The sequence below is a fragment of the Schistocerca cancellata genome, chromosome 8 (assembly GCF_023864275.1).
Source record: "Schistocerca cancellata isolate TAMUIC-IGC-003103 chromosome 8, iqSchCanc2.1, whole genome shotgun sequence".
In the NCBI taxonomy this organism is placed as follows: Eukaryota; Metazoa; Arthropoda; class Insecta; order Orthoptera; family Acrididae; genus Schistocerca; species Schistocerca cancellata.
This window is the reverse complement of record NC_064633.1, coordinates 173,178,662-173,187,885: the sequence shown is the minus strand read 5'-3', so window position 1 is coordinate 173,187,885 and position 9,224 is coordinate 173,178,662.

The window sequence follows — 9,224 nt, the reverse complement described above, 5'->3', positions numbered from 1 at the left end:
TCGATGTACTGTGTGAGATTAAGGATTTGGCCACAGCATGATTTTCCTGGTCGAAATCCAGCTTGTTCGTTAATGAGGGCTTTGTCCACACAATAAGCTATGCGTTTGAGGATCATTCGCTCCACCACTTTAAATAGATGACAAAGCAGTGAGACAATCCGGAAATTTTTAACTTCAGCTGGGTCTTTCCCTGGTTTTAGTAACGCAACTACCTGAGCTTTCCTCCACAGTTTAGGAATTTCCATTGTTATAATACAGTTATTCATTAGCTCTAGGATCCATGCTTGTACTCTCGGTCCGAAATGTTTAATTTTCTCAGATCGTCGAAGCCAGGGGCCTTATTGTTTTTCAAATCGTTGATGGCGTCTTGTAGCTCCTGAATGGAGAACGGGCGAGCTAGGAAGCTAATCTCCTCGTTTAATTTTCTTTTGATTTTGCCATTCCTGATCTTCCTTTTAGTTTTTCCGTTCATGACTAGTTGGTGAGCTATCTCATCAGGTGTAACTTCACTGTAATATGGTTGTGGTTCTGTTGGGTCGTTGCTGACACTTTTGAGCAGTTTCCATGCCTTCCTACTGTTGTGCTTCATGTACGTCTCTTGTAGGAGGTTGCACCACTTTTCCTTTCTCGCTTCGGAGATACCAGACATCAGTACCTCACCTGCCTGGATCGTTTCCTCTGAGAAGCGGTCCTTATTTTAAAGTTCTTCATACTTTTTCAGAGCGTCCTTGCTGCTACCATTGAGTCCAGAAATATGCTGAGTGCGGCACCCTCTAGGTATGCGTCGTCGAGATATTTTCTTGATGAGGTCTATGAAAGTTTCATATGATTGTACCTCTGGTTTTATTTCCTTGACCTCCTTATCAAGGTCCTCTGTGAAGTGTTCCCAATGAGCTTTTTGACGATGAAGCGTCTATTGAAGGGCTTTACATTTGATTTCATTACTGCCGTAATGCAGCTAGTTATTACTCTGTGTTGCGATCTTGGAATAGGGTCCTCGATTTGCTTTACAGTTTGCAGAGTTATTTCCTCGAAGACAAAGATGTAATCTGTATTATATCCTCGTTTCCGTCTTCCGCTGTTAAATGATGCAGGCAACTTTGGGTCATGTATCAGTTTTAGTTTAGCCTGGTCTGCCCAGATCTCCAGCATTTCGCCATCGTCATTTGTCTCTTTATAGCACCATGCGAGACCGTGACAGTTAAAATCTCCTACTACAACTTTAATGTTTTTTGAATGGAAATTTCCAGGCTCCGTAAATTTGAACCTCTCACTGGGTGGTTTGTACACGGATGTTACAGTACATAAATGTTGCTCAATAGTTAAAATTTCTATATTTTCTTCGCAGGTCAAAGCACAGGAGCGTACGTCTGAGTTCGGTTTGACGAATATAGCACTTCCGTACCTTTCGTGTGGTCTCTCAAAAACTAATTTCATGCCTCGTATTTTCGGTCTATAGCTAGTTGGTGCTCTCTGTGATTCTTGTAACACTAAAACATCACAGTTGTTCCGTTTGCACATGTCAGATAACAAAATTTCTTTATTTACAGATAAGCCTTCAATATTGTAGTAAGTTGTCACTAGTGATGGTCTTGATAAAGGCCTTTTTTGGGGCTCTTCGGAGAGCTGTTTTGGCATCTTTGGTTTTGGTGCTCCGGTGTTTGCAGGATTGGCCGACTAGGTCGTTTTCAGGGGACGCCCGATTGCTTGTTGTTCATGTGGTGAACGCAATCTTCGTGGAGGGATCTGCAGTGTCCCCCACTGGTATACACTATAACCAACATTGATCATAAGCGGCAATAACCTCACGATATTGATAATTATTACTTTAAATTCGTCTATTTACCTTTTTGTTTTACAGGTTGTGCATTATACATTGTGGTTATAAATAACTCTGGCAATTTCTACGTTTCTATGACTTAATAATAGTTTAAGTTTCTACTTCTAAACTTCATAGATACTGCTCCACGTCTTCTGTCTTACTTTTTACAGCTGTACTTCTTCTGCTTACTGCTGTACCAATTTCCTTTGCACAGTTCTAGTTTATTGTTGTTGTCAAACGTTGAATGTTATTGCCAAATATCGAATGTGTGTTTAAGATGTCTGTGGTTCCTCTCTCTCTCTCTCTTTTTCTTGCTGTCTCTCTCTCTCTCTCTCTTTCTCTATGTTTGTGTGTGACTGTATTTGTATTTATTTTAACTTGGTTAGGTGAGAGATTGTGTTGATAAGTCCCTGTTCGTTTACGACGTGTTCGTTTACTGCAGTGGCGTCCCTAAGTTCATAGTTTCTTGCATCAGTATAATTCAGGCCAGTGAAGATGCCTCGCAAATAATAAAGGCGAAACGTGTATGGGATGAAACATTAGTTTTATTCAGTTGTAATTGGACAGATCCAAAGTTATAATTACATGCAACTAAGGACGATATATCAACAGAGGTTAAAGGTGTTTCTACCAACATCAGTTCTCATTGGTAGCATTCCACGAGTTTTTAACAACATTTGTTCTCCTTTGCCATATTCAGAAAGGCACGTCATCACTACACGGTCCGTAAGCGCATCCCGCCGTTTCCTTTAGTGCTAGGGACGTCTTCGTGATGGGCCATGCCTCCCCCGTTGTCTGACGCTTCCCTGAATTACCCCAGTCGTTTTGCTGGGTACTTGGGTGGCGAGACCAGCACCTCGGGTGATCTTAAGCTCTTACGTTCCCGTGTAGTTCGCCGAGGGACGACTGTTGGCTGTCCGTCTACCTTAGACGTTGACGTCAGCTTTCTCCGTTTCGTTCCCTTTCACTCTTCCATAGCAACCTCTCACAGAAACGCACTCAAAAGTGATAAGGCTTTAGCAGTCAAGCAAAGCAGCAGTATTCTGTAAGGAGCGGCTCGGTTACAGACGTACTGCACACACGGCAGGTAGCGTTCGTGATCATGGCGCATTATCGTGCATATCTGCGTTCATCTGGCTCTCACTTCCTCATTCTGATCCAGGTATAGTTGACGTAACATTTCCTGTATGACAACATATGGCGATGGTACTCAGCTGCCGACACCCGAGAAGATCTCAGTCTTTTGCTGAACGCCTTCAGTGGATATCATCTGAAATCACAACATCATGGCATCTACGTCGGTATGGTACCCTCTTGTACCATATGTTAGTTCTAACGAAACAGTGGAGTTCATAATAAATTTACGGTGTTAGATACAAGACTGAACTCGAGTGTCTACATTTTCTGAGTGCTGTCACATTCATTATTTAGATTTTATATTCTGTTCCGCCACTAACTGCAAGCAAAATTATTTCTCTAACACTAACACTACACCAAAGCGACACCATAATAATTTGCATATGCAAAATGATTCTATATTACACAAATAATAACATTTTATAAACACACTCTTATCAAAAACATTAAAATGTTTGCAATTGTGTTGTTATTTGAATCTAAATTCACTAGTAATTATAGGCTTGCGTAGCACAAATTGTATAACATTTTGTACTTGCAAATGTGTATTATTAATTGCAAATAATTGGCAATTCCACTGTTAAATGAAGAGGAGAGAGTGGATAGGTGGAAAGAATATTCTGAAGGCCTCTATAATGGGGAGGATTTGTCTGATGATGTAATAGAAGAAGAAACAGGAGTCGACAAGAAACAGCTAGAAGATCCAATGTTACACTCTGCGTTTAAAAGACCTTTAGACGACTTAAGATCAAAGAGCCAACAAGTGCGAGAATTATTGCACGTTCAGCTCAGAACCTCATGCATCGCATAAGAATAATACATACCAGAATGGAAAACAAATCTGTATATCTGACTCTCAGTTTGGCTTCAGGAAATTTAAAGGCACTTGAGAGATAGTCCTGAAGTAGATGTTGACAACTGAAGCAAGACTGAAGGAAGATCCAGATACGTACGTAGGATTTGTCGCCTTGGGAATAGTCTACTACAACGTGGTGCAAGACGTTGAAATGCTGAGAAAAATTGGGGTAAGCCTTAGGGAAAAACGGGTAATATACAACATGTACAAGACCCAAGACTCAAGACCCAAGACATACGAGCGGAAGACCAAGAAAGTAGTACTCGCGTTAAAGAGGGCGTATTATATTGATGTCTTCTATCGCCCCTACTTTTAGATCTGTACGTCGAAGGATCAATGACTGCATAAAAGAAAGATTCAAGAGTGAGATTAAAATTCGCGGTGAAAGGATCTCAGTCATAAGATTCGCTAATGACACTGCTATTCTCTGTGAAATTTAAGAATTACGGGATCTACTGAATGGAGTGAAGAGTCTAATAAGTGCAGAAAATGGACTGAGAGTAAATCGAAGGAAGATGAAAATCATGAGAAGTAGCAGAACTGAGAACAGCGAGAAACATAACATCTGAGTTGAGAATCAAGATTTATATGATGTTTAGCATTTCTGTTTCCTAGACCGAAAAATAACCTATGATGCCCAGAGTAAGGAGGATACAAAAAGCAGAGTACCAATGACAAAAAGGACATTGCTGTACTAGAGAAGTCTTCTGGTATCAAACATAGAGATCAAACTGAGGAAGAAACTTCTGAGGATGTACGTTTCGAGTACAGCGTTGTACTGTAGTGAATCCTGGACAATATGCAAACCGGAACACATGAGAATGGAAGCGTTTGGAATTTAGTGTTACAGACTAGTGCTGAAAAATAAGGTGGGCTGGTAAGGTAAGAAACGAGGATGTTCTCCGAAGAATCGGCGAGGATAGGATTCTAGGGGAAACAATGACAATAAGAAGGGATAGAATGATAACACATTAGTTAAAACTACAGGAAATATCTTACATGGTGTTAGAGGGAGCTACAAAAGGTAAAAGTTGTAGAGGAAGACTGAGATTGGAAATCACTCAGCAAATAAACAATGACGTACGCTGCAAGGTAGCAAATGCTACTCTGAGATGAAAAGTTCGGCATTATAGAGCAATACGTGGCGGAGCGCATTAGACCAGTCAGAAGAGTAATGACTAAGGAAAAACGATTATTAATAAAATTAGCTTTTAATTTTCAACATACCACGTTTTCCAAACCTTATATTTGGTTAAATTTTCTTAAAATACCTTCAACATTATTGTTTCTACGTATTTTGAAAACTCTTACGCTCAATTACAACACATAAAACAAGGTAATTATAGCTTATAGAATTAAGCAAACTTCAAAATTTTGGCATCGTTACTTCTTCATTCATAGTAATAGTAATCGATTCAGTTTACCATTCCAGTAAACTCAGCTAACAACAATATATTGATAATTACGTAAACATATCACGGTGATAAGATACTGATCAATGCAGATATATGGATCAAAAACTGTAGTGTTGTTAGGTTCTCAAATGTTAATGAAGCCACTAGTAAGCTCTACCCACGTGCTTTTGCAGTGACCAAGTTGTAGTCCAAAATCATTAGAACGAAAACGTATATGAATTTTGCTGAAAAGAACTGAGAGGCAGGAAATATTGTAAAATAATATTCAGGTATATCAAAGGAACAAAAATCTGTTGCGACTGAACAGAGAGACTCGTCATAGCGTATTTACGAAGGATAGTTTATTTACGAAGGATACTATCCTCCTATACCCAACATCATTCAGAGGAATTAATCATCCTTAGAACGATGAAGATAACAAGGATGACCACAACGACTGCCGACGACTAATTTCAATTTTGAGTAAGTCGAAACCTCATTAGCGTTTATGGATCCAAGCTTTTATTTTGACTGCAGACAGTTCTCATTCCAGACAGTCTGTAATGCATACTGCATTACAGAGATCTGTGGTAATTCATTTACATCCTAGAGGAGAACTGTAGTTTATTTTTAAGTAAATAACGAGAGATCATGTAAAAGTGCGTTTAACGTCTGGGCGTTGCAGCTTACCCCACAAGTAAGGAAGAGCCGTGCATTTACACGCATGCCTCTACTTGCATCTGGGGCACGCATAGGCGTACGGCGACCAGGCGCAAGGCACACAGGTGCAAACGCATCTTTGGTTTCAGCAGGTAGTACTTCGACGTCGTATAAACTCCCTCCTAATATTAAACAAACTTTATCTTTCCTAGCTTGTTTAAGTTTCTGACCGTAAGTACCGGCCGCAGTCACATTAGACTATGTTGGCAGTAGAATGAGTTCCCATAGATCTACTACTCCACCCATTAACACCTCACCGCTAGACTTTATGCACGTAGTTAAACTGTTCCATAGCTTTCTCAGACATGACACTGGAACATATTTGTTACACGAAACTTTCTTCTGATGTCAGTTTTTTTAAAAATTCAAACAAATAAAACTGTGTACTCTTATTCAATTACGACAAAGTCGATTATCACCCACTAAATTGTTCAAATTCCCGATAACCGTGTTCAGATTGTTCCGTTTTGCGGTTTATCCAGGTTTATCTACAAAACCTTTAAAATAAGTAAAAGAATGGAAGCCTAAGATTTTTAATTGTAATTAAAATAAATAATTTCGTTTAGAATACACAGCTTCACAGCTGGAAGATGTTGTGGACACCTATCCCGTTATAGGACATTCCCGAAATATAGTTTCTGTTTCTTTTCATTCCATCTTCAGTTAACTGTGGAGACTCCACTGCTGTTATAAGTGCTAGGTCGATTTCCTGTCCATATGTATGCCTAACCCTTTCCCTAGGAATCCTGTCGATATTAACAAACCGTTTTTCTCCGGCAAGCAAGTGTGAGTAATTCAGCGGGCTTTCAAAACATAGCGTGTATTATCTGCTGTAAACCAACTAAATAGTAATTTCTACTATATACGTGTGTACTCTCCTTGACATTCGGTTATCGTGCGGTCTTGGGTCCACATTAACTCGAATTATGTGGATCTTACTGTGATAGCAATAGACATTCATTTTATGTACGAACGTAAATTTAATTAATCGCGGTTTCGAAGCTGTTATCACTCTCCACTGAAATTTTCTTACAACACTGCCTGTTCAGCAAACTCGACGACAGTGCAATCGTTGCTGGATTATTTTATTTGATCTTAGGTTCATTAACCTTGCTTTAAACACCTCAGCCTTACTTCTACAGTCATGTTTATAGAAACGCTAATCATTCTCCGTATAATCATCTGTCTATCAAAGAGTTTAAGCTTAACATCCTCATGAGAGTTTCCCGAAGTATAAGGGTACCAGCAAGCTCTTTAACGTCAGTGGAAAGTGCGTTTCATCGCACTATCATCGCAATGAGTGTATATTAGTTTCCTTCTAAAACATCGGCTTTGTTTCCACTTTGAACGTTGTCTTTGTCGAATATTTTATTAGTAATGCCACAAGGCTTCGAAATTAATTTCAAGTTTTTTAAAACATTATCAGTGGCAAATACGTATATGGTAACTTGAAAGTCTGGTTTGATTGACTGAAATGTTCGTATCCGCTTAGAACAACATAATTCAACGTAGAAGTTTGTATTGAACTAAGCTTTATAAACTGAAACGCATAAGCAAATGAGAAATTCAATTACAATACCACCGGTAACGGAAACAAAAACTCGGTGATATGTACACATATTTGTAAATTAAAAGCCCTCGCCGCGTTTTTCGGTCTGTATGTAAGGCTAGTCCGAGGAATTACTGCAGGGATTTTGGTACTGTTTCAACTAATAGACAAGCTGAGTCACAAGAAAGGTTTGTGTTCATAGACTGCAAGTAGTTCTTACAAACTGGCTTAACTCTAATGAATTAACGTCCCCCGCTGTGGTTATCCGTCTTTATGTAAAGACTAATATCAGGAACTACTGTAGGGAATTTGATACGGTTTTAACTAATAGGAAGACTGATCCACGCAGACTTTTTTTTGTGGTTTTAGTGCGCACAACTTCAATGGTCATTAGCGCCCAGAGTACGTTAGGAATGCACCGCGAGGCACAAGTTTAAAGCAGCAACTAAAAGGGAAAACACGATAAAATACAGACTGACAGGCATAGGATTAAAAAAAAACAGCATAACCAAAGGTCCTTAGAGAGGTTGGTCAAGTTGATAAAATGAAGAACGCGAGCAGCTGCTCGTGGGTCATCCGCTAAAATGGCATCTAGACTACATGGCAGGCCAAGATCAAGACGCAGTGTGTTACCGTCAGCAATTGCCCACATGGGCAGAACGGCGCCGGCGCAGTCGTCAACAGATGGCGATGGCTGAACCGGCAGTGTCCAATTCGTAACCGGGCCAAAACGACCTCCTCCCGCCGAGAAGTGCGGGAGGAGGACGTCCAAGCCACGGGAAGAGGTTTCAAGGCCCGAAGCTTGTTGTCCGTAAGTGCAGCTAATCGGCATGCCACAGCGATAAAATGCGCCGACAAATGACCCTGCTACAATCTGACGAAGGGACACAACAAGAAGCTGTCCGAGGCTGGAGGAGCACAGCCTTGGCCGCGGCATCTGCAGCTTCGTTCCCAGGGATACCGCCATGGCCAGGAATCCACATAAAGCTAACCGGAGAACCGACGTCCACCAGCTGCTGAAGAGAGCGTTGGATCCGGTGCACGAAAGGGTGAACCGGATACGGATCACTGAGGCTCTGGATGGCGCTCAGGGAATCGGAGCAGATGACATAAGCAGAATGTCGGTGGCGGCATATGTAAAGAACAGCCTGGTAGAGGGCAAAGAGCTCAGCTGTGAAGACCGATTAATGGCCATGGAGCCGGTATTTGAAACTTTGTGCCCCGACAATAAAAGAACACCCGACCCCGTCATTGGTCTTAGAGCCATCTGTATAAATGAAGGTCATATTAATGAACTTCGAACGAAGTTCGACAAAACGGGAGTGGTAGACCGAACCGGGGGTAGCCTCCTTTGGGAGCGAGCTGAGGTCAAGGTGAACGCGAACCTGAGCCTGGAGCCAAGGTGGCGTGTGGCTCTCGCCCACTCGAAAGGTTGCAGGGAGTGAAAAATTAAGGTGTTGAAGAGGCGACGAAAGCGAACTCCAGGGGGTAGCAGGGCAGAGACATACAACCCGTATTGACGGTCGAGAGAGTCGTCAAAAAAGAAACGATAAAACGGGTGGTCGGGCATTGACAGTAGCCGACAGGCATACCGACAAAGTAGTATATCGCGCCGGTAGGTGAGTGGCAATTCACCAGCGTCAGCATGAAGACTCTCGACGGGACTAGTATAAAACGCTCCGATCGCAAGACGTAAACCCCGATGTTGTATGGAGTTGAGGCGGCGTAAGATGGATGGCCGTGCAG